Here is a 27456-nt window from a genome sequence, read left to right as displayed (position 1 = left end):
AGAGCAATGTGGTCCAGACCAGGCTGATGAAACCCACAGAAACAGCTGACCTGAATACCGGAGAGTTCTTGCTCCCCAGACTGATAGCTGAGATACCAGCATGGGACTGAACCAGACCTCAGGAACATGGGTTTCAGTGAGGAAACATTGGAAATCTCCAGGACCTCCTGTAGTAGTTCAGTACTTATCCCTAGCATAGGTGTGGACTTTGGGAGCCAATTCTACAAAGAGGAATACTCCCTGAGCCAAGACACACATGGGTGGGCATAGGCCCTATGCCAAAGGATAAAATAGACTCTTATGACACACTGTGGAAGGCCTCACCATCCAGGGGGAGCCAAAAAGGACATGTGATAGGTAGGGTTTTAGTTGGCAGTGGCTGGAAGTGGAGGACAGGATGGAGAAGGGACCTGGGATTGTCATATAAAACAATCTTGTTTCTAATTCAAATTAAAAACATCTGAGAAAAAAGAAAAACCAAAAAAAGACAAAAAAGAAAGAAAAAGAACTGGTCTTCTGACCTCCACATGCAGTCTGTGGCATGTGTATGCCCACACACAATGATTATTATTTAAAAAGAAATCCCACATTGGCTAGAAAGATGTCCTGGTATAAAAGCCAAATATCTTTAATGCAAAAATTAGGTCAACCTGGCCACCCTGAATTCTTTGAGACACAAAACCATGGTTAGATAATGATGGTCTGCATTTCCTAACCTGTTTTGGGAATTTTGGTTTTGTAGTTACAAACATATGTCTATTTCTTCTCCTTTCAGTATTTTACTTTCAATGTGGTTGTGACCTGGTTATGTTAAAGGTTGTATATGCACACTATCTTGGTTTATCCTATATAAATATTTGGAGAAATTCAGACATTCTAGGAGGTACAGAGGTCTTTGTGCTCACAAGAAGCCCTAGGGGAACCTGGAATGTTAAGCACACAGTTATTACTTCAAGAGAAGTAATGTAATACATTATCTTCCCAGATGACTAGGAATGGCAATACTCATTAGCCTGGTGAACTTTGCTCTTTCCGTGTGGGTAGAGACTTTCTCAGCAATAAATACTCCCCCAGACTCTCATTCTAAATTTATTTTTTATCTATAGAATCAATCTTCATGGACTTTACAACGAGTTTTGATACAGCCACATCTGATCTTTATTTACTTTACTTTGTTCCTCAAGGAGATTTATGTATGCTTTGTTCTCCACATGCGATAGTTAATTCTCACCAGAATAATGGTCACTAAATTATATTGTGCGTAAATATGTCTAAAGCAAACCACTGAGAGTCAGACTCCCAAAGTTTGAACCAACACTTGATACTAAATCATGTTGACCTGAACTGCCTGCTTGCTCCCCAAATGCCTGTGAGAGTTGCAGAGAACCCCATACCCTAAGAACACATTCAAAACAAACCCCAATTTATTTTGTTAAAGTCAAGCAAGAGGATATGTTGGCATGTGATAAGCACCAAGCACAAATATGCATTTTTGACAGGGCAGAGTTCAGGGTAAAGCCACAAGAAGTGATCACAAGCAAGGTCAGTGTTTATACAGAGAGTGCCATAGCTATGCCCATGCCCATGCATGCCAAGGACTAAACATTAGCACCAGATTGTTTCTTACTAAACAGTACCATTACTCACAGACATGTGTACATGGACTCTTTGGAATTCTTGTGTCCCTGCTATTAAGACATGGAAAAGGCAAGCAGAGAAAGGACATGAAGGTCATAATTGTTATGTGATTCAGTACAAGTATGCCACACACCACATATTCTCCATAACAGACAATCATGGAACAACACGAAAAGGCAGGTTACAGACAAAAAATTTCCTCTATTCACATTTTACACACATATCACTAAAATGTTCACAACACTGTATTTGGGGATAAAGAACCACAGGTAAATAGCTTATTGAAAATTTAAAACAAAATAGTCTACAATTCCTTAAAAAGTTTGTGGACAGCCACCATCACATTTTCTGACATGACCCCCGATCACAGCAAGGGATGGCCAAGTGGAAGAAGGAGCAGGCTGCACTGGCGGATCAGGGACTTCCAAAGGTAGAAGTAGCTCTGTTTGATAGGAGTCAACACTTTTGTAAAGATTTTCTTCCAACTGATGGTGATAGGCTGTCAACAAGGCCATCTGTGGTCTGCAATAGAGAAGCTTGCCCATATTGTCTCAGCTGTACAGAGGGCACTATCATCTTCACCAGAGCATCTCATGTCACCATGTATTCCTCTGGCTCTGGAAGCACAGATTCTGGTCCTTTAAGACAACTGCATGTGAGAGTGTGGGCACATGCATATACACATGGATTTAAGTGTGCATGTGTATTCTGGAAAGGGTGTGGTTACTGCTGAGAGAGGGAAATTTTGCATCTGCTGCAATCTCAGGGGAAAAGAAGGATTCAATAATCCCTTGGTAGAACAAAGACTGGTGATGCCTAACATCAAATCACTTAAGGGACTTGCTCAACTTTCACCATACATTGAGTTACATAAACATTGTTTGAACTACACCAAATCTACACTCATTTAACATTAATTAAGTTATACATGCCACTGGTGGCTAAACATTTTTCATGTTTTATCTGCCATACAATCATCATCTTTGGTGAAGTGTCTAGTCAAGACTTTTGCCTACTTTTTTCAAACAGTTTGTTTTCTATTGTTGGGTGTTAGGAATTCTTTAAAGAATTCCCTGAATAAATCTTTTATTCAGAAATTTGGGGATATGGAAGTGGGGTATGATGGTAAAACTAGAACTCAGAAAGTGGAGGCAGGAGGATCAGGATTTCAAGCTCATCTGGACTACATAAGGAGATGAAGTCAATATGGATTTCATGAGACACTTCTAAAACAAACAAACAATAATAAAAAATGAGTAACAAATCAGACACATTATTTACAAATATTGTTTCCCAATCTCTAATTGGAAACCAATAGAATGACATTGTTGCTTTAATGAGTAACACTATTTGTGTTACTCTCATTTGCTTCTCTCAGGCTGTAGGCTGTCGAAAAAAGCACTTGAGCTGCTCTTCACCCAGGTGGATTTTATCTTCCAGCTCTCGCTGCTCAATGATGAGGGCTGACTCATCTTCCCAAAGTGCTCATAGTCAGCCAGGCTCTCCTCGCTGAGGGAGGTGGCCAGGATGTCAAACACAATGTGCTCAGGACAGTCTAGGATCTCTTTAATATCTTTGGCGTCCTCATGCTGCTGGGTTAGAATTCTCTGTTTCTCCAACAGTGATTTCTGTTGAGAGGTAAGGAGACAGAAATTCCTGTTGAGTCAAGGCCAAAGTAAAGACTCTAGCCAACCCCTTATATGCCCTGCAGCTTTTGAAGACTGGTCTCCTAACTATCCATGGAAACCTTGAAGCCACATGGGATCTCCATAGGAATGACCAGGATGTAGTCTACCTGTACTTTTAACTATGGCTAGCTTCTCTACAGTTCTTCCTTTCCTCACCCTTCCAGAAGCCACTCATAGTCCCAACTGGGTTTCCTCTCTCTGTCTGTGAATTCTTCTCTGCTATTTGCCTTAAAGTCAGGGACCAGAAACTACAGAGTTCTGACATGTTTCAAAGGGACAAAGGACTTGAGGATCCTGTTAGTCCCAAAATTGTAAAAGGGAAATATTATAATTAAGTTGAGCCTAACTGCTCAGGCTTGTAATGTCAGCTATTCAGGAGGCTGGGGCAGAAAGCTCATAAGTGAAAGGTATGCCCTGGCTATGAAGTAAATTCCAGTCTACCCTAGCAAACCTACTGACACCTGGCTTCAAAATAAAAAGCAAAAGTATCATTGAGCTAAGTTCGGAGGTAGAGAGTTTTCCTCGTGTGAGTAAGCTTATGGGTTGAATCTCTAGTATGAGAGGGAGAGGAGAAGAGGGGTAAGGATGGATGGACACACACACACACACACACACACACACACACACACACACACACAGAGAGAGAGAGAGAGAGAGAGAGAGAGAGAGAGAGAGAGAGAGAGAGAGAGAGAGAGAGACTGATTGATTCTAGGGCAGAATTAAACTAACTCTTCGACAGGAAGTGGTACAAGGACAAGCAAAGACCAGAAAACAAGACACAGGATAAAGGTGCTGGGAGGTGTGTATGGAACAGTATTGAATAGCCCTTAAGTCCTTACAGTGTCCTGTTTGGTATGGGGTATACAGTGTCCTGGTTCAGACAATGATGTCTCTAACACACAGAACTTGCAATCACTGCTTTCAGTTTAGGGATTATATACATCCAATAGAAACCCTACCACATCCAAGATGAAAGAAGCTAAGAAAGTAAGAGATGAATGCATTCATTGTCTTCACATGGAGACTAGTAGAAAGAGGTCAGCAAACAGAACTATTACTTCTTACTAAATGTGGCCTGAACAGGAAACACTATTTGGAATACCTATGACCACATAAGGTTTAGAAAACATTTTGCCTTGTCAGGTCCAAGACAAACAAAGTTATAAGATATTTTCTGGAAAGAGGCCAGGTAAAGCCATTGTACTCCAATCAGGAAATAAGCAGACTTTAACATGTTCTACAAATGTAGTTCAGGTTGTGAAAATGCCAGAAAGCTACTGAGATAGTGGTTGAAGAGTACAGCAAATGTTTGATTAATAAACAGGTTCATTTTGAAACCCCATAATATGCAAGGAATACAGAAAGATGTAGATTGAAACATAACCTATGAAACAAAGCCAGCAAGTAATGTATTTCTCTACCTTTGAGTAGAGGAAAACTGAGGATACACATGGTGGGACATGCCGGTAATGGCCCCTACCCCCACATCTCATTAGCTAATACTTTTTGTCAATTGAAAGGAAACGGAGAAGAGTGGACCTCAGATGGACCAGAGCTCCATGCTCTAGACACTATACTGGCCATGCACAGATAGCATGAGGCTCTGATAGCTGTCTTTATTAGCTCTATAGGAAATGCAGAAATTAAAAACTCAAAGACTTTCTTTTTTCATTCATTTATTTAGCTCATAAATAAAGTCATGCACAATTATGGTACACAATCCAGTATGTTCACAATGGCATGGAAAAATTAAACCAATTAACATGTTATATCACACGTATTCATCATTTTTGTTTTGAGAATGCTTGAAGTATACTATCTCACAACTTTTAAAATATAGCATATTGTTATCGACCATATTTATCATGCTCTCAGTAGACCTCAAGACGTCACAGAGTCCATGCCTCTTGTCCAACTGCAGTTTTATATCCTTAAACCAATCGTTTCCCCATTGTTAAAAGTCCCACATTGAAGCCTAATAGCCACAATTCTGCTCTCTGTTCCCATAAGTTCATCTTTTCTAGGTTACACATAAAATTGAAATTGAGTGACATTTGTCTTCCAGTGTGTCACTTATTTTTTTTTGGCAAGCATATAACTTTACTACTTACTAAAGATGAAATCAAATTTGCATACACAGGTGAGCACTCTCTGAAATACCTTGGATTTATCACATATTTGAGTTTCAATTAGCATATATACATATATATATATATATATATATATATATATATATAGAGAGAGAGAGAGAGAGAGAGAGAGAGAGAGAGAGCAATAATGGCAATATGTTATGCATCAAGAGCAGCAACAGCTTTTCCCGATTCAGCAGTCATTTGAACAAAATTGTAGATACATCCAGAACACTCCATTTCAAAAACAAAAAAAACAAAAACAAAAAACAAAAACAAAAAAACAAACAAACAACAACAACAAAGTAAAAAACAAAATCCCAGAAAAGAACGCAGTTCTGCCACTCTTGTGGTACTTGACACCATTTCATTTATTTATTTATTAGTTCTAGTTGGGGAACAAGCTTGTTTCACATGTAAGTCTCTTCTCCCTCTCCCTCCCCTCACCCCATCCATCCTCCCCCACCGCCAGCCTACCCCCCACCCTGTCCACCCCCAGCCTATCCCCCACCCCATCGACCCACCACTCCCCAGGCAGGGTAGGGCCCTCAAACAAGTATGTTTGTCTTTTTGTGACTGGGTTACCTCACTCAGGATGGTTTCTTCTAGTACCATCCATTTGCCTGCAAATTTCAAGATTCCATTGCCTTTTTCTGCTGAGTAGTACTCCATTGTATAAATGTACCACATTTTCTCAATCCATTCTTCAGTTGAGGGGCATCTAGGTTGCTTCCAAGTTCTGGCTATTACAAACAATGCTGCTATGAACATGGTTGAACATATGTCCTTGTTGTATGAACATGCACTATTTGGGTATATACCCAAGAGAGGAATGGCTGGATCTTGAGGTAGACTGATTCCCATTTTTCTGAGCAACAGCCATACTGATTTCTAGAAGGGTCTTAAAGTTCGCAGTCCCACCAGCAATGGAGGAGTGTTCCTTTTTCTCCACATCCTCTCCAGCATAGATTGTCATTGGTATTTTTGACTTTAGCCATTCTCACAGGTGTGAGGTGGTATCTCAGAGTTGTTTTGAGTTGCATTTCTCTGATAGCCAATGATTTTGAGCACTATCTTAAGTGTCTTTCAGCCATTTAAGATTCCTCTATTGAGAATTCTCTATTTAGTTCTGCACCCCACTTTTTAATTTCATTGTTTGGTGTTTTGGTGGCTAGCTTCTTGAGCTCCTTATATATTTTGGAAATCAGTCCTCTGTCAGATGTGGGATCAGTGAAGAACTTTTCCCATTCTGTGGGTGGTCCTTTTGTCCTACTGACTGTTTCCTTTGCCTTGCAGAAGCTTCTTAGTTTCAGGGTGTCCCATTTATTAATTGCAAACCTCAATGTCTGTGCTACTGGCGTAATGTTCAGGAAGCGGTCTCCTGTGCCAATTTGTTCAAGGGTAATTCTCACTTTCTCTTCTAGAAGATTCAGTGTGGCTGGATTTATGGTGAGATCTTTGATCCATTCGCACTTAAGTTTTATGCATGGTGACAGGTATGGATCTATCTGCAATTTTCTGCATATCTGAATCCAATTGTACCAGCACCATTTGTTGAAGATGCTATCTTTTTTCCATTGTATAGATTTAGCACCTTTGTCAAAAATAAGGTATTAGTAGGTGTGAGGGTCAATATCAGGGTTTTCAATTCGATTCCATTGGTCTATCTGTCTATTTTTGTGCTAATACCAAGCTGTTTTCATAACTATGGCTCTATAGTAGAGCTTGAAGTTGGGGATGGTGATGCCTCCAGAAGATCCTTTATTGTAAAGAGTTGTTATGGCTATCCTGGGTTTTTATTTTTCCATATAAAGTTGAGTATTGTTCTTTCAATGTCTGTGCAAAACCGTGTTGGGATTTTGATGGGGATTGCGTTGAATCTGTAGATTGCTTTTGGCAGGATTGCCATTTTTACTATGTTAATTCTACCTATCCAAGAGCATGAGAGACCTTTCCATTTTCTGGTATCTTCTTTAATTTCTTTTTTTAATGTCTCAAAGTTCTTATTGTACAGGTCTTCCACTTTTTTGGTTACTGTTATCCCAAGATATTTTATGTTGCTTGTGGATATTGTGAAAGGTGATGTTTCCCTGATTTCTTTCTCATTGGATTTATCATCTGTATATAGTAGGGCTACTGATTTTTTTGAGTTCATTTTGTATCCTGCTACCTTGCTGAAGGTGTTTATCAGCCGTAGGAGTTCCCTGGTAGAGTTTTTCGGGTCACTAATATAGACTATCATGTCGTCTGCAAATAGTGAAAATTTGACTTCATCCTTTCCAATTTGATCCCTTTGATCCCCTTTGCTTGTCTTATTGCTCTAGCCAGAATTTCAAGTACAATATTGAAGAGATATGGAGAGAGTAGACAGCCTTGTCTTGTTCCTGATTTTAGAGGAATCCCTTTGAGTTTCTCTCCATTTAATATGATGTTGGCTATTGTTTTGGTGTATATTGCATTTATCATGTTTAGATATGTTCCTGTTATTCCTGTTCTCTCCAAGATCTTTATCATGAAGGGATGTTGGATTCTGTCAAAGGCTTTTTCAGCGTCTAGTGAGATGATCATGTGGTTTTTCTTTTTCAGTTTGTTTATATGGTGAATTACATTGATGGATTCTCATATGTTGAACCATCCTTGCATCCCTAGGATGAAGCCTACTTGGTCATGGAGGATGATTTTTCTGATATGTTCTTGGATTCGGTTCGCCAATATGTTATTGAGTATTTTAGCATCGATGTTCATGAGGGATATCGGTCTTTAGTTCTCTTTCTTATTCTTATCTTTGTGTGGCTTGGGTATCAAAGTGATTGTAGCCTCGTTGAAAGAGTTTGGCAATATCCCATCTGCTTCTATTGTGCAGAACAGTTTGAGGAGTACTGGAATTAGCTTTTGTTTGAATTTCTCGTAGAATTCTGCAGTGAAGCCATCTGGCCCTGGGCTTTTTTTAGTTGGAAGGATTTTGATGACTGCTTCTATATCACTAGGGGTTATAGGTCGACTTAAACTGCTTATCTGATCTTGATTTAATTTTGGTAAGTGATATTTATCCAGACAGCTGTCCATTTCCTTTAGATTTTCCAATTTTATGGAGTACAAGTTTTCGAAGTATGACCTGAAGATTCTCTGGATTTCCTCAGTGTCCGTTGTTTTATCCCCCTTTTTCAATTCTGATTTTGTTAATTAGCATGCTCTCTCTCTGCCTTTTGGTTAGTTTGGATAGAGGTTTGTCTATCTTATTGATCTTCTCAAAGAACCAACTCTTTGTTTCATTGATTCTTTGTCCTGTTTTCCCAGTTTCTACTTTGTTGATTTCAGCTTTCAGGTTGATTATTTCCTGGCGTCTACTCCTCCTTGGTGTGTTTGTTTCTTTTTGCTCTAAATCTTTCAGTTGTTCTGTTAATTCTCTAATGTGACTTTCCTCCAGTTTCTTCATGTGGCCACTTAGTGCTATGAACTTCCCTCTTAGCACTAATTTCAGAGTGTCCCATAAGTTTGTTTATGTTGTGTCTACATTCTCATTAAATTATAGGAAGTCTTTAATTCCTTTTTTATTTCTTCCTCAACCCAGGAATAGTGCAATTGAGTGTTAATCATTTTCCACACGAATGTAGGTTTTCTGCAATTCATATTGCTGTTGAATTCTAGCTTTAAATCATGGTGGTCTGATAAGATACAGGGGGTTATTTCAATTCTTTTGTAACTGTGGACATTTGCTTTGCTGCCAACTATGTGGTCAATTTTTGAGAAAGTGCCATTTGGCGTTGTGAAGAAGGTATATTCTTTTGTGTTTGGATGGAATGTTCTATAGATATCTGTTAAACCCAGCTGGGTCATAACTTCTGTCATATCCTTTGTTTCTTTGTTAAGTTTCTGTCTGGTGGTCCTGTCTAGTGGTGTAAGGGGGTGTTGAAGTATCCTACTATTAGTGTGTGTAGTTTCATGTGTGGTTTGAGCTTTAATAATGTTTCTTTTACAAATGTGGGTAGTTTCGTATTTGGGGCATAGGTGTTCAGGATTGAGGCTTCATCTTGATGGACTTTTCCTGTGATGAGTATGAAATGCTCTTCTTCATCTCTTTTGATTGCTTTTAGTTTAAAGTCTCATTTGTTAGATATTAGGATTGTTACACCAGCTTCTTTCTTGAGCCCATTTGATTGGAAAAAATTTTCCCATCCTTTTACTTTGAGGTATTGCCTGTCTTTGAAATTGAGGTGTGTTTCTTGTAAACAGCAGAAGGATGGATTCTGTCTTCGTATCCATTCTGTTAGCCTATATCTTTTTATGGGTAAGTTAAGACCATTGACATTTAGGGATATTAATGTCCATTGTTCATTGGTTCTTCTTTGTTTTGGATTTATTGTTGGTGGTGTCATTGCGTGTGGATTTTGCCCTCCTGTTGCTTTTTGTGTTTGGTAAAATTATATTATCTATTGCCAGTGTTTTTGTGAGTGTAGTTATGTTTGTTGGGTTGGAGTTTTCCTTCCAGAACCTTCAGTAGTGCTGGATTTGTGGATATGTATTGTTTATATCTGCTTTTGTCTTAGAATATCTTGTTTTCTCCATCCCCTTTCCTCCGACTGACCCAGGAAGGAGGTAAGTGAGCCTTTGCCTTACCCAACCCCCACCCAAACCATCACTCACCCTGACCTCCCCAGGCCTGTGCCTGCCTGCTTGGGGTAGACATGCACAGACAAGGAGGAGCTCCCTGAATCTGGAAACACCCCACTCTTCCATCTCTTTCCGCCAACCTATCCACAGCGAGTAAGGAGGCTACCAAGAGAGTCAAGACCATCCAGAGTTGTGGACATTGAATTCCTGGCCCCCACACACCACTGGGTCACAAGAGGAGATGGAGAGACCCCACCTGCACCCACTAAAAGAAGATATGGGAAGAAGACAGAATAAGATTTCACTCAACAACAGAAAGACCAATATGACATCACCAGAATCTAGGGACACCACTCCAGCAAGATCTGAAAAGCCCAAAACAGTGCATGAAGATGAGATGGACCTGAAAAATTATCTCAGCAAGATGATAGAGACCTTTAAAAAGGACGGAAGAAAATCCCTTAAAGAAATAGAAGAAAAAGCAAACAAAATATTACACGAAATGGAAGAAAAGACAAACCATAAAATTCAAGAAATAAACAAGTCTCTTAAAGAATCTAAAGAAACCCAATAAAAACATCTAAACAAGTGAAGGAAGTTCTTGAAACAGTTCAAAGCATGAAAACTGAAATAGACACTATAAAGAAAACACAGAATGAGGAGATGCTGGAAATGGAAAGGCTGGATAAACGATCAGGAACTAAAGATGTGAGTATAACCAATAGAATTCAAGAGATGGAAGAGAGAATCTCAGCTATTGAAGACTCTCTAGAGGATATACATTCATCAACCAAAGAAAACCTCAAGTCCTACAAATCCCTAACAGAAAATATCCAGGAAATATGGGACACCGTAAAAAGACCAAACCTAAGAATAATTGGTGTAGAAGAAGGTGAAGAAACACTGCTCAAAGATACAGAAAACATATTCAACAATCTCATACAAGAAAACTTCCCCACCCTACAGAAGGGTATGCCTATGAAAGTACAAGAAGCATACAGGACACCAAATAGACTGTACCACAAAAAGAAGTGCCCCCGACACATAATAATCAAACCACCAAATCTACAGAATAAAGAGAAAATATTAAGAGCCGCAAAGGAAAAATGCCAAGTAACATATAAAGGCAAACCAATCAGAATCACACCCGACTTCTCACTGGAAACTCTGAAAGCCATAAGGTCTTGGATAGATACCCTACAAGCACTAAGGGAGCATGGATATCAACTCAGACTACTGTACCCATTTTTTAAAGTTAGCTTCTCTGTCATCATCTGGGAGGAAACCATTCTGAGCAACATCATTAAAAACAGCTCTGATGAAACATGCTTTATGATACACTACTATGTATCATAAAGCAGGTCCACATATGAGTGAGTACATATCATGTTTGCCTTTTTGTGATTGGGTTACCTCGCTCAAATGGTTTCTTTGAGTTCCATCCATTTTCCTGCAAATTTCAAGATTCCATTGTTTTTTTTTCTGCTGAGTAGTACTCCATTGTGTAAATGTACCACAATTTCTCTATCCATTCTTTGGCTGAGGGGCATCTAGGCTGCTTCCAGTTTCTGACTATTACCAATAATGCTGCTATGAACATGGTTGAACATATGTCCTTGTTATATGAATGTGCTTCTTTTGGGTACATGCCTAGGAGTGGAATTGCTGTGTCTTGTGGTAGACTCATTCCCATTTTCTAGAGGAGTCGCCATACTGATTTCCACAGTGGCTGTACAAGTTGGCACTCCCACCAGCAATGGAGGAGTGTTCCTCTTTCTCTGCATCCTCTCCAGCATAAACTGTCATTGGTATATTTGATTTTAGCCATTCTGATAGGAGTAAGATGGTATCTCAGAGTTGTTTTGATTTGCATTTCCCTGATGACTAAGGCTGTTGAACACTTTCTCATGTATCTTTCAGCCATTTTAGATTCCTCTATTGAGAATTGTCTATTTAGTACTGTACCCCACTTTTTAATTGGATTGTTTGGTGTTTGGGGAACTAGCTTCTTGAGTTCTTTGTACATTTAGGAGCTCAGCCCTCTGTCAGATGTGGGGTTGGTGAATATCTTTTCCCAGGCTGTGGGCTGCCTTTTTGTCTTGCTGACAGTGTCCTTTGCCTTACAGAAGCTTCTCAGTTTCAGGAGGTTCCATTTATCAATTGTTGACTTCAGTGTCTGTGCTACTAGTGTAATGTTTAAGAAGAGGTCTCCTGTACGGATTAATTCAAGGGTATTTCTCACTTTGTCTTCTAATAGGTTCAGTGTAGCTGGATTTGTGTTGAGATTTTTGATCCATTTTGACTTAAGTTTTGTGCAAGGCGATAGGCTTGGATCTAACTGAGTCTTCTACATGTCTGCAATCAGTTATGCCAGCACCATTTGTTAAAGATAGTCTCTTTGTTCCATCATATAAATTTGGATTGTTTGTCAAAAACCAGGTGTTCAAAGGTGTGTGGGGTAATATCAGGGTTTTCAATTCTAATCCATTGGTCTACCAGTTTATTTTGTGCCAATACCAAGCTGTTTTCAGGACTATAGCTCTGTAATAGAGCTTGAAGTTAGGGATGGTGATGCCTCCAGAAGTTCCCTTATTGTATAGGGATGTGTTGGCTATCCTGGGTCATTTGTTTCTCCATATAAAGTTGAGAATTGTTCTTTCAAGGTCTGTGAAGAATTGTGTTGGGATTTTGATGGGGATTGCATTGAATCTGTAGATTGCTTTTGGCAAGATTGCCATTTTTACTATGTTGATCCTACCTATCCAAGAGCATGGGAGATCTTTCCATTTTCTGGTATCTTCTTTAATTTCTTTCTTTAGAGACTCAAAATTCTTATGGTACAGATCTTTCACATTTTTGGTTAGTGTTACCCCAAGGTACTTTATGTGGTTTGTGGCAATTGTAAAGGGTGCTGTTTCTCTGATTTCTTTCTCCACCAATGTGTCATCGGTGTATAGTAGGGCTACAGATTTTTTTGAGTTGATCTTGTATCCTGTCACTTTTCTGAAGGTGTTTATTAGCTGTAGGAGTTCCCTGGAAGAGTTTTTCTGGTCACTAATGTAGACTATCATATCGTCTGCAAATAGTGAGAGTTTGACTTCTACCTTTCCAATTTGTATTCCCTTGATCTCCTTTTGTTGTCTCATTGCCCTGGCTAGAACTTCAAGGAAAATATTGAAGAGGTATGGAGAGAGTGGACAGCCTTTTCTTGTCCCTGATTTTAGAGGAATTGGATTGCGTTTCTCTCCATTTAATTTGATGTTGGCTGTTGGCTTGCTGTATATTGCTTTTATTATGTTGGGGTATGTTCCTGTTATCCCTGATTTCTTCAAGACCTTTATCATGAATGGGTATTGAATTTTATCAAAGGCTTTTTCAGCATCTAGTGAGATGATCATGTGGTATTTTTGTTTCTCAGTCTGTTTATATGGCGGATTACATTGATAGATTTTCGTATGTTGAACCATCCTTGCATCCCTTGGATAAAGCCTGCTTGATCATGGTGGATGATTTCTCTGATATGAACTTGTATTTGATTTGCTAGGATTTTATTGAGAATTTTTGCATCAATGTTCATGAAGGATATTGGTCTGTAGTTCTCTTTCTTAGTTGTGTCTTTGTGTGGCTTGGGTATCAAGGTTATTATAGCCTCGTAAAAACAGTTTGGCAATGTCCCTTCTGCTTCTATTTTGTGGAACAATTTGAGGAGTATTGGTATTAGCACTTCTTTGAATTTCTGGTAGAATTCTGCACTGTAGCCATCTGGCGCCGGGCCTTTTTTGGTTGGGAGACTTTTGAAGACTGCTTCTATTTCCTTAGAGGTTATAGGTCTGTTTAAGTTGCTTATCTGTTCTTGATTCAATTTTTGTAAGTGATAACTGTCCAGAAAATTGACCATTTCCTTTAAATTTTCCAATTTTGTGGAGTACAGGTTTTCAAAGTATGACCTGAAGATTCTCTGGATTTCTTCAGTGTTTGTTGTTATGTTGTTATGTTCCCCTTTTCATTTCTGATTTTGTTAATTTGCATGATCTTTCTCTGCCTTTTGGTTAATTTGGATAACAGTTTGTCTATTTTGTTGATTTTCTCAAAGAACCAACTCTTTGTTATATTGATTCTTTGAATTGTTTTCTTTGTTTCAACTTTATTGATTTCTGCCCTCAGTTTGATTATTTCCCAGCGTCTGCTCCTCCGGGGTGAATTTGCTTCCATTTTTTCTAGAGCTTTCAGCTGTAATGTCAGATCTCTGGTGTGACTATTCTCTAGTTTCTTCATGTGAGCACTTAGAGCTATGGACTTTCCTCTTAGTACTGCTTTCAAAGTGTCCCATAAGTTTGGTATGTTGTGTCAACATTTTCATTGAATTCTAAGAAGTCTTTAATTTCTTTCCTTATTTCTTCCTTGACCCAGGAATGCTGCAAATGCGTGTTGTTCAATTCCTTAAGTTGGTAGTTTTTTTGCACTTTGATTTGTTTTTTATTTCTATCTTTAAAGCATGGTGGTCTGATAAGACACAGGGGATTATTCCAATTTTTTTCTACCTGTTGAGGTTTGCTATGTTGCCAAGAATGTGATCGATTTTTGAGAAGGTTTCATGTGATACTGAAAAGAAGGTATGTTCTTTTGTGTTTGGATAGAAAGTTCTATAAATGTCTGTTAATTCCAATTGGGTCATAACTTGTGTTAGTTCCTTTGTCTCTTTGTTAAGTTTCTGTCTGGTGGTCCTGTCCAGTGGTGAGAGTGAGGTGTTGAAGTCTCCCACTATAACTGTGCGAGCCCTTATTTGTGATTTGAGTTTTAATAATGTTTCTTTTAAGAATGTTGGTGCCTTTGTATTTGGGGCATAGATGTTTAGAATTGAGACTTCTTCCTGATGGATTTTTCCTGTGATGAATATGAAATGACTTTTTTCACCTCTTTTGATTGATTTTAGTTTGAAGTTTATCTTGTTATTTACAAGGATAGCTACCCCAGCTCATTTCTTGGGTCCATTTGATTGGAGTATCTTATCCCTACCCTTTACTCTGAGGTAATGTCTGTCTTTGAATTCGAGGTGTGTTTCTTGTATGCAGCAGAAGGATGGATTCTGTCTTCGTATCCAATCTGTTAGCCTGTGTCTTTTTATAGGAGAGTTAAGACCATTAATATTGAGGGAAATTAAGTTCCATTTAGTGTTTATTCTTGTTTGTTTTTGGTTTGTTGTTGGTACTGGTATTGTATGTAGATTTACCCTGCCTTTTATTTTGTGTTCTTGTAGAGTGGGATTATCTATTGCCTATGTTTATCCGAGTGTAGTTAGTTTCCTTAGGTTGGAGTTTTCCTTCCAGTACTTTCTGTAGGGGTGGATTAGTGGTTACATATTTTTTAAATCTGGTTTTGTCGTGGAATATCTTGTTTTCTCCATTTATATTGACTGAAAGCTTTACTGGGTATAGTAGTCTTTGCTGGCATCCATGTTCTCTCAGAGTTGATAGAATATCTATCCAGGTCCTTCTAGCTTTCAGAGTTTCCATGGAGAAGTCTGGTGTAATTCTGATAGGTTTGCCTTTATATGTTACTTGGGCTTTTCCCCTTGCTGCTCTTATTATTTATTCTTTATTCTGTACATTTGGTGTTTTAATTATTATGTGACAAGGGGAATTTTTTTGTGGTCCACTCTATTTGGCGTTCTGTAGGCTTCTTGTACTTTCATTGGCATGTCTTTCTTTAGGTTGGGAAAGTTTTCTTCTATGATTTTGTTGAATATGTTTTCTGTACCTTTGAGTTGGGTTTCTTCACTTTCCTCTATACCTATTATCCTTAGGTTTGGTCTTTTCACGGTGTCCCAAATTTCCTGAATATTTTGTGTTATGGTTTTGTTAGACTTCAGATTTTCTTTGCTTGATGAGTTTATTTCCTCTAGTTTGTCTTCAGCGTCTGAGATTGTGTCTTCCATCTCTTGTATTCTATTGGTTATGCTTGCATCTGTGGTTCCTGATTGTTTACTAAGCTTTTCCACTTCTAGCATTCCCTCAGTTTGTGTTTTCTTTATTGTCTCTATTTCAGTTTTCAGGTCCTGAACTGTTTCCCTCAGCTGTTTAATTGTATTTTCTTGGCTTTCCTTGATTTCTTGCATCTTTTGGTTTGTCTTGTCTTCCATTTCTATGAAGAATTTTCTGATTTCCTCTCTTAGATTCTCTATCATTTCCATGAAGTTGTTTTTAAGATTGCTCTCTTCTGCTTCTTCTGTGTTCGGATGTTCATGTTTTGCTGGTGTAGAGTTCCTAGGCTCTGGCGGTATCATATTGGTTTTCCTGTTGTTGGATGTGTTCTTATATTGTCATCTTCCCGTCTCTTGTTCCAGTGGGTACAGTTGGTGTCAGTTCCTTTCCTGGTGTGTATGGGTCTGGTGTTCTCTTCAGGTGTGTGCAATTGACTTTGATACTCTGATGGGTTTCAAGTTGGGTGCAGACAGGTCTGAGGCACTCGCTCTCCAGGTGGATGAGAGCAACACTGGCTCAGAGATGTCAGCAGACTCTGGGTTACTTGGACTTCAGGGTTGAAGTGGTCCTGTCGAAGATTCCTGGGGAGGGTTTGCCAGGGTGGGCAGATGGAAGTTGGGCCCAAGTTAGGGGCCGAATCAGCTCACCTCTGGACTGTCTGCACACTGTGTGGGCTGGAATGGCCCAGCGATCTCAGCAGAGACAGGATCCCAGAGTCCTCCGGGACCGATTCGGTCTGCCTGCAGATCCTGGTGCAGGATTTGCCAGGGTGGGCAGGCGGAAGTTGGGCCCAAGTTAGGGGCCGAGTCAGCTCACCTCTGGACTCTCCGTACTCTATGGGGGCCGGAATCAGGACAGCATTTCTAATGACAATCATCACTTGCTATTTTCCAGACAGACATATTTGCAATTCCCCAATCACCAGGAGAAGGACTGTCATCCAAATTATTGAGGGCATTTCCCCCATGAGCCAGGTGGCCTGACAGAGACAGCAGGTGGTTCACCACATTGTCCAGGTAACCAGTGAACATCTGGAACTTGTCGGACTCATTAGGTTTGCAGACATCTTTCACAATGGCTTCCACCTCATCCTCCAGAGAATTATTGGCTTGGATATCCTCCAGCAGGCTCTCACAGGCTTCCCAGAGTACCTGCAGCTTGAGGATGATACAGTCAATGAGCTCTTGCTGTAGGGCACAAGAAGGCATGCAGACACTTGTTAGAATGATTTCAAGCTGGTGCCCTAAGTTAGAGTAGGCAAATCATACACAGCCTGGGAAGAATTCATTCAGATGAGGGGTGTTAGTCTTTGTACCACCAAATAATGGGGGATTTATAAAATCAGTGCGAGGAAGGCCTCCTGGTCAAGTATGAGCCAAAGAGGTGACTTGTTTGTATGAGCCAAAGAGGTGACTCAGCTGAGAAAGGTGCTTGCTGCCAAGTCTGATGACCTGAATTCCATTTCTACAAACCATATAATGAAAGGAGAACCAATTCCCACCAGTTGTACTCAAACCTCCATTCATGTGCTGTGACATGCACGCATGGACGCACACATGCACACTCATGTGTGCACACAGTAAAGGAAATTAAATTGTTTGTGGTAGAATATTATTATAAGGTATGTGACTTTTGTTTATGCAACATCTGTTTAACTCTGAGAAACTATGTTACTATGCCTGTCTAATACACCTGGTTGTCCTAATAAAACGCTGAATGGCCAATAGCGAGGCAGGAGCAAGGACAGGTGGGACTGCCAGGCAGAGAGAATAAATAGGAGAAATGAGGAGCAGAGAGCAGCAAGAGAACATGGAGAGAAGGAAGGCAGGGGCCATCCACACAACCAGCCAGCCAGTCACAGAGTAAGAAGTAAGATATATAGAAGTAAGAAAGATAAAAGCTCAGAGGGAAAATGTAGATGGGTTAATTTAAGATAAACTGGCAAGAAACAAGCCAAGCCAAGGCAGGGCATTCATAACTCAGAATAAGACTCCAATTGTGTTTTACTTGGGAGCTGGGTGGTAGGCCCCTCCAAAGACCCTCAATCAGCCAAAAAAGCCAAAAGAGTAAAAAACATTTCAAACAACACTTGTTTGCACTTACTAAATATATAAACTCTGACATGTATATATATAAATGTATTTTAAAAAACAGGGCTGGTGCATAAGTCAGTGATAATATAATTGCCTAGTATGTCTGAGGTCTTGGGTTCCAGCCTCTGCACTACAAATATGCACAAATGAATCAAAAGAAGGAGGAAGCCAGGTCTGGTGTTACATGCCTTTAATTGAAGCACTGGGGAGAGAGAGGCTCAAGGATGATGAGCTCTAGGCTGGCCCGGGCTATATAGTGAGATGCAATTTCAAAACATAAAAACAAAAATTGAATAAAACAAATTTTTAATTGGTGAATGTTCTGTTACACTACAGCTACCTCAGTTTGACTCATAGTAGATAACGACTTCAATCTATATCTGTAAGGATTCATAGAATCTATACGATAACTTGGGCTCTGTCTTTTTAAGTATACAAGTTATAGACTTACATAAAGAGACATTTTGATTCCTATGTTGTTGAACCCTATTCTTGAGCAAAACAGCTATCATGTATTTTTTTTAAATTATGTGTTTAGTGTATGTGCATGGGCATGCATGCTTAAAAGTACATAATACCATGGAACACATGTAGAGCTTCGAGGAAAATTCTGAATATTTGGTTCTGTTCTGTCACCTTGTGAGATCTTGGGATTAAACTCAGATTTTCAGGCTTGAGTATTAGAGCTTCTATCTATCTATCTATCTATCTATCTATCTATCTATCTATCTCTGAGGCCTGTCATTACCCCAAAGCAGAAAAGAGACCATCCACAAGATCAGCATGTTAACTATACCCCAGAGAAGGAGAGAGTAGGAAAAGGTCCTAAGTGTGTCTCCTGAGATTCCAGCCAGTTACTCCTGTACATTTTCTATTAGCATGCAGTATTGCCCCCAATGCATATTTCTTTGGGAGCTGGGAAATGTTATATAGACCATGAATGTTTAACTAAAGGGGGAGATGGCACCACCTATGTAGCTTTAGGGAAGTTGTTTTCTAAGCTGGGGTGAGTCTTCTCCAGTGATGGGATTGTTTTGGGGTCACTCTTGCTTCTTTCTGTAAATCCAGTAAATTCACTGATTCACCAAGCTATGTATGGGTGAAACCATTCTTTTTGATGCCAGTTCTGTGCAGAGTTAGACATGAGGCAACTGAGGACAACTGCTTTATGTGTCTTAGGCACTATGTTTCCTGACAGAATGCCCCTTTGTGGTTAGATGTCCTTGAAGCTGTAGATAGGCTGTTCCTACTTTATCAGAAACTAAGGAGTCAGGGCATTCTCCCACACATGTGTACTAACAAAGTGTCTCCATCCTCAACAGACCTGAAATCAACATTGCATTATGGTTGACACCCTTCCTTCTGTGAGCTTTCATGAGGAGCATGTGAATGCTATCCTATTAAAAAGGAGATCTGCTGCACCATGATCTCAGAAGTAAAAAGAGTTGCCTTATTCCATGAATATGCCACCCACTTCACAAATACTCACTAAAATCCCTTAAAAATTCACAATGAAGAACCATGGGCTGCTCTGTGCTTTGGAAAGTCTACCCAATTTATCGTTGAAATGTTTGCTTTGCTTAGGGAAATATACATGTACCATAAATGATTTAACATTTCTGACTTTCACTTTTTTGCAGTGCTGGGGATATAACTCTGGGCCTTGTTCATTCTAGGCATTCACTGTATCACTGAGCTACACAGACTCAGATATTGACTATTTTAAGAGTGTGGCAATGTGGAATTTTTCACTTTCATGCTTCTGTACAGCTGCTTACTACCAGGGATTGGTTTCTAGAACCCCATGTTCCTCAGACAGACCAGTAAACAAAACACTATAACCCACCCATATATAAACCATTTAAAGAAGTGGGTTTCAAACGATAGGTTGAAATCTTTTGGAGTGAAATGAATTTCATGGGGTCGCATAAGACCATTAGAAAATATATATTTACACTGTGATTCATAACAGTAGCAAAATTAAATTTCTGTAGTAGCAATGAAGATAAGTTTATGGTTGGGTGTCATCAAAGCATGAAGAAGTCTAACTATATTAAAAGGCTGTAGCACTAACAATGTTGAGAACCTCTATTTAAAGGATAACATCTATTTATTATTTTTATGTGGTCCTGAGGATCAAATCCAGGACCTGCTACATGTTAGGCATGCACTCTGTCACTGAGCTAATCCCAGTCCTAAAATACTAGTTTTGTTTCTGGTCTATACTGTTGTTGAGAATGTCTTTTTGTGTATTCCAGCCTGGCCTAAAACTTGTGTTCCTTCTGATTCAGTCTCAATGTGAGGATCATGGGTGCAACCTCCTTGCATTTCATCTACATGTTGTATGCATATATGTAAGTATGCAGATCTTAGGATGCATGAGAATATATAGGTTGACATGAGTGTTATTCTTGATTGTTCTTCTCCTTCTATATTGAGGCAGGATCTCCCATTTAAACACAGATCATGGCAAATTGGCTGTTTGGCTGTTCTAGTTAGTTGGCTTGCTCTGTGGGACCCATGTGTTTGTCTCCTAAGAAGTGGAATTACAGACAGGCTGTCCCAACCTATATATATATATATATATATATATATATATATATATATATATATATATATGGGTATTAGGGATCTGAAATCCAGCCTTCCTTCCTTCCTGGGAGAGCATTTTACCCACAGAGACATCTCCCTAGTCCTAAAGCATTGATTTTCAAAGAGCAAAAGTAAAACTACAATGTGGAGCTGGATATCATGGTTCATGTCTATCCAGCATGGAGGTAGCTGAGATAGGAGGATTGTAAGAGATTTAAGACCAGCCTAGGCTATATATGGAGTACCAGGGCAGACGAGGCTACATATCAGGACCGTGTCTCAAAAACTTAGTATACCAAATACATACATGTGTCCACCACATGCATAGGAAACCCCCTTTTATTTTATAATTGAAATGGGTAATTGGGATGCAGCTTAGAGACAGTTTTACCTATGATGATTTAGGCCCTAGCTTTGTCCCAAGAACAGGGAGGAAATGGGCAAATTAATACTACTATCTAAAAATGTAAGCCAGACTGGGCATGTTGTTGCAGTTATGTAATCCCAGCACTTAGGAGGCCGAAGCAAGGAGACAAGTTAGAACCCACCCTGAACTGCACATCAAGTTGTAGGACAGCCTGGGCTACTTATCATGACTCTGTGTCCAAAAATAAATAAATCAAATATAGTAAAACTGTCCAGGCTCTGTGATTCACTCAGACCCAAAGCAGGTGCCTCTAGTGACACTGTATCCCAGCAAATGGTACCTTTCAGAACAATCAGGTAGAGCACCATAATACAGCATCTTTTAAATTGTTTACTGGGATGAGATTTCTGAGACAGGGACTTGTTATGTACCTCTGGCTGGTATCCAGCTTGCTAAGTATCCCAGAGTGACCCTGAACTTGTGTTAATCCACTTCCCTCTTCATCCTGAATGTTAGGATTACAGGTATGTGCAACCACGACTGGATTTTAAAGATATTTTGGAATACTTTGTGGGGTAGGGTGCCAGAGAATGAATCTAGGACCAAACACATGCTAGGTCAGCATTCTACCAATGAGCTATGTCCTTGGCTAAGGCATGCACTTCTAAATGTATTGTACTAACTGTAAAAAGGGCAGTTCCCTGTGTGTAGAGTGTAGCCTAAATTAAATGCTTTAAATTCTGTGATCTCTGTTTTATGAGGAAAAACTGAAAATGCTGATATGTTTTTTAAAAATATGGTCATGTGGCTAAAGTACACAGTTCTGTAATTCAAGTCTCTAAGACCAAAGCCCCATCTTCCTATTTAATTCCTAGAATCTAAAAGGTTACCATTTTCTACACTGAAAAGACTTTTTAAAATGTAGAAACAGTTCAGGATACTACCTCCCTTATTTTACTAGCACAATTAAAGTCAATCTGTGCTATGTTTCTAATCACCATGTTGGGAGCAATAGAGAACACTGTCCTTGCAGTGATTTCAGGGGTGCTATGTAACATGACCTTGAGGTAAATTCTTACCTTCTTTCCTTGTTCAGGAAGCTGAAGCCTTGCTTTCTGCTTCTTTTTCCAAAGACCACCAAGCTCCCAGCAAGGACATCTGTACCTTGTGTACCACGTTTCCCATACATGGTACACATTTTTAGGGTTTGAGCCTGGCATCACTCTGAGTTTCTGCAATCACTGGTCCTTGTCTCTTTCTAGCCATTCAACCTATTCCAACTAATACTTGATATAGTATAACAAAGGTTGGCAAACTTGTCCCATTAGGTGCTAGAGAGTAGATATTTTATTCCTTGTAGGCTGCATGGTCAGTGACAGTAAAATCAATTTCCAAAATCAGGTAGATGGTCAGTATGACCAAGCCTATGTTAGACATCTTTTTATTTTTTGGTGGTTGTGGACATACATATTTCCAATGAGAACACAAAGTCCCTTACAGAGGGGTTTCTTTCTCATGTCTGCCTTGAGTTGGATCCTGAAGCTTTGTAGAATAGTTGGAACATAATTAAGTGTGAAGGGCTATTTCATGCTGAACCATGTCTTGCATGAAAAGCAAGCACAAATGACCTCAGAGATGTTATGTAAGTTATCTGCTGGGGTGACAAATGAGTGGTCCCACTACCTTTCACTGACCCCGCATACAATTCTGAGAGGAGGTTTGTTTGTTTTTTAGTAATGTGTATTTTTTACAGTCCTATTCCACTTCCTTCTCCCTCTTCTCCTCCTGCTTCCCTTGTACCCTACTAACAATTTGCTCCTTGGAGAGGGTAAGGTCCCCCCAAGGGCATCTACTAAGTCTCTGCATCATCTTGTTGAGGCAAGACCAAGGCACCTTGTGGTTGCCCCCACTGAAGCAACCTAGAGCACAAAGTCCAGGGAGGGGAATGGAGACAAGAGAAGCGAGAGAATGACCAGAAGACAGGATTCTGATCAAGTGGAAAAGTTTATTTTTTCCAGGCTAACTTATATAGTCAGTAGTATGGGATAAAGGGGAGGGGGAGAATAGGCCAAGATCTAGGTGTTAGTTTAAGCAGGATGTTAGAAAACTATAGAAAGAGGATCTTGGAAGGGTAAAAATTTCATGGGGGTTTGGAGAGGGAGGCTTGCCAATGTAAGTGGTGGGATGAACGAGTATTGCCAAGGTAAGTGGGCCTATGGTTGGAACAAAGGATTGACATCTGGGTTATGTTGTTCCTTCTGGGTGCTCATGCTACTAGAAGCAATTTATAATCAAAAGACAGTTCTATAACCCTGTGGCTTACCACATTTGGCATAAAGGTTCATGTGAAGCTGTATGGCTCCAAACAGCACCTCCCCTCACCCCGGTGTCTAGGCTGAGCAAGGGAGCAATTTGATTTTCTTTTATCTTTTTGAGGAAGGATCACATTGGGAAATTGAATTTATCAATTGATCAAATTGAATTTATTGTGCAGAATTGACTGATTGAAACTTGTCACCCTCCTGCTTCAGCCTTCTTAGTGCTGGGATCAAAGGCATGTTATCACCATGCTCAGCAGATAGGGGATTTTGTTTGCATAAAGGAAGGTCTTGCTATTTTTCCCAGACTGGCCAGAATTCCCGGCCTAAGATGATTCTCTTGCCCCAGTCTTCTTAGAAGTGGTGAGTTGGAAGTACTGGGTTGAGGTCAGATTCATACTTCTCCTTCTTACCTTCTTAACTGACAGGTCATGTTCCGAGTAACCCCCTGAATTCTCCTCAGGCTCCTGTAGGTCCTTCATCTTGATAAGCAGTTCTGCCTTGGGGGCTGATGTGCTGTAACAGGTAAAACTGGTGGCCAAGGACATGACCCCTGTCACACCTGGATCCTTTTTCCTGGGTAAACAGGACAAAATTTTAATCAGCTGTGGCACTTGCACACTCTTTGAACCTTGGTTGTTACAAATGGTACTGACAGAAAGACAAGAGCCAGGATGGTGAGAAAAAAAGTTAAACTCAAAATATTAATGACAACAACAACAAAAAAAAACAAAATAAAACCCCATTAATACTCATAAGGTTCACAGAGGTTATTGATTACTACCCTTCTTTCAGTAGTAGATTGGGAACTGTGGACCTTGCTTTGCTAAGCAAGTGCTCTCATAAACTGTTGTGTCCCCAACCCAGGACCACAGTGCTTTAATTTTTCTTTGCTTTTTGATTTTTCATGACACGGTTTCTCTGTAGCTAGGGAGTATGTCCTGGAACATGCTCTGTAGACAGGCTGACCTAGAACTCACAGAGATCCCCCTCCTCTCCCTCCCGAGTGCTGGGATGAAAGGTGTGTGCCACCAGAGTCTGACCAATGTTTTAATTTTTAAAAGTGTGTGTGTATGTTCTGTTGAATCTTGAGCCTATACTAGATACCAACTTCACAACCACAGATGCAGAAAACTAAACTGAGTTTAAACACTGCCACATGGTCAAGTGTCTCTCATAGAAGCAAGATTGCCTTTTTCCATCCCATCAGTGATTCAGATTAAATCCATGTCCTTACACATGGTAGGTAAGTACTTTACCTCTGAGATGCATGCTTGGCCCCAAGGTAACTGAAATTTAAACAAACAAACAAACAATGAACATCTCTAATGGAAGAAAATTGTGTTCAATATCACATCCTTAGGCTTCATAATATGACCTCAAATTAGGTGAAAGGCAAGCAGAAACGATTCATAGATACAATACTTGCAAAGACTACATGATAGATGTAGGACATGTGTAAAATACCAGCTCTTAAGAATCTAAGGCAGGAATACTTTGTCTTCAAAGCCTGTCAAGGTAACATGTCTCAAACAACATTAAATGGGAAAGGCTATTGCTTAGTGATGACAAACTTGCCTAAGATATATGAGGACCCGGGTTTTAGTCCAACATTTTCAAAGAGTAGTTAGGAGGGAGATACCATTTGTGGTGGTATTTTCAAATAACCCTAGGGTTTAGGAAGCTGAAGTAAATGGATCAAGTCCAAGGAAGCCCAAGCTTCAAAGAGAACCTACTTCAAAAGCAAATGGATGGATGAAAAAGCATGTGATACACATATTAAATACAGAGATTAGATGATGGACAAAACACAGGTGAAGGGGTGGATGGTTAGCCTCACACCAACAGAGGGATTCTCAGGGCCAGCACTGACAGTATTTGAGGGCTGTCTCACAAACTAACTATCTGTAGTAGTATCTGCTGCCTTTCCACTTAGGTGTGAGGAGTGCTCCATTCTCCAGTGCAGCAGGTGAAATTACAGAATGGCATTGCTAAAGGTACCTAGAGTGGACATGTGGGTACTGCCATATCCATTCCAGTTGTAAGGTAAGGAAAGCAGCAGAAGCTCCAGTGGGCTTCACCTTGCCTCTGTTAAGCTCCATGAAATCAATTCCAGGTATGGTCATTTAAAAACTTGCCAAAAACTGCTAAGTACTGGGGACCCCAAAGAAAACCAGCACCTCTCTGCAGAAGCAATCATGAATATCAATACAGCCCTAAATCCCTTCTTTCACTTCTAATCACACAAGAGAGAGGGACTGAGAAACAAACATCCCATGGTGTGTGTCATCTACTCACTTGTCCTCTGTGACTCTGGGTGATGGGACTTTGGGAAGCAGCTTTCTTAACTGCTGAGTTTCCTCCATGAGGTATTCATCTTTGGGGAAAATTCCCTCCGTCAGATCCATGGTTGTTTTGATCTTCACGTTGGAGTCCAGGATGTCAGCCAATGACTTGTCCTTTACCACAATCTCCCTGGATAATTTTTCACACTTCAAGTCACCCATGGTCTTCTCCTTGGCTTTCCCACAGTTGAGTGTGGGAGGGGAGGAACAGCTATCTTTGACAGGAGGTTCAGGGGTGCTGTGTGGCCTGGGCTCTGGAGGGAGGGCTCTCTGAGGCATTTCCCCCTCCTGTCATGTATACACACAGAAGCTGGAATAGCACTGTTCTGATGTGCTCAATGACTTGATCTGGTCTCTCTCCAGCCCACTGGGCAGCGTGTGCAGCTCAGTTGGCATGCAAGACTCTGTCGGCTCTCCTCAGGTGGCTTCCTAAGTGCACACTTTTTATGGGCACCATTTTCACAGTGGTGTTGTTATCTATCCCCCTGCTCAATTATGCATAGACAAGGGCTGTCCTCTGAATTCTTGACATGTAGAGATTCCAAACCAGGATTCACACAGTGATCCCAACACAAAGACCCACTGTCAACCAGACAAAAAACAAGTCAGAGGTTGCAAAGTGTCCTCATCTGGCCCCTCACATGCTCTCTGGATGCCTAGCAGTCCAACACAAACTCTGTCACATACCTATAGGTATTGGAGGAAGAGATCCTGAATGATGTGAGACCTGCTTAATATTAATTTTTGTTTTCTTTAAAATTGGGCATTAAACCTATGGACTTAGGTAAAGACAAGTTCTCTATTGAATGAGCTATGGCTACACTCCCTGATTGTTTTTATTATGAGGCAATACAAATGCATCAAGCCCCATTTGTTCAATCTCCTTTTGTAAGAAAAAATCATCACTGGATAGAATTACAAGTCTAAAAGTAGGATGCTGCATACCAGCAAGTGCCTGGGTAGCCTTCCGTATCCCTAGAAGACTTCTAATGGGAGTAGCTGTGTTTGGAATTATTGATGAGTACCTACACTCATGGATTTCACTCAGGAGCTTTGTCATGTGCACTGCATCCCACGTTCCATGTGCTCTTACAAAGGATGGCTTCAGATGTCAGTATGAGACTAGGACACCTTCTGGCCAGATCCTTAACAACAATGCTGTCTTCTGAAAGATGCTGAAATGATACCACATAAGAAATAAAACACAGCTGAGGCATGCATATAAAGTTGTAGATTCAATACCATCACTGGAGACTGTGCTTGTTTTTTGTTTGTTTTTTTAATGTCATACAAGCTAACGTCCTCTGGGAAGAGAGAACATCAACTGTAATGTACCTCCATCTGATTGGCAGCCTATAGGCAAGTCTGTGGGACATTTTTTTGAGTAATGTTTGATGTGGGAAAGCCAGGCCCACTTTGGCAGGTGGTCTTGGGTTAAATAAGATAGCAGGCTGAGCAGGCCATGGGGAACAAGCCAGGAAGCAGTGTTCCTCCAAGGTCTCTGTTTTAGTTCTTTCTCTGACTTTCTTTCAAGGTGCTCTAATGTGGGAAATTACCAATATGGAGCCAGGTAAAAATACAAGGGATTTTAATAGTGAAAAGCCTTACTTACAATGCTACCTGGCCAGCTGGATGTACAGCAGTCTGTACAGCAAGCTGAAAGCGAAACCGAAAACTGAAACCTGCCACCTGAA

General features: G+C 40.1%; 1 pseudogene; it reads right to left on the bottom strand.

Annotated features, from left to right (window-relative positions):
• Nucleotides 1-2999: 2999 nt before the first annotated feature.
• Nucleotides 3000-26391, bottom strand: LOC103161947 (annotated as a pseudogene).
• Between the last annotated feature and the right edge of the window lie 1065 nt (nucleotides 26392-27456).

The sequence above is a fragment of the Cricetulus griseus genome, chromosome X, assembly GCF_003668045.3.
Source record: "Cricetulus griseus strain 17A/GY chromosome X, alternate assembly CriGri-PICRH-1.0, whole genome shotgun sequence".
Taxonomy (NCBI): domain Eukaryota; kingdom Metazoa; phylum Chordata; class Mammalia; order Rodentia; family Cricetidae; genus Cricetulus; species Cricetulus griseus.
This window is presented reverse-complemented; position numbering and strand designations above follow the sequence as displayed.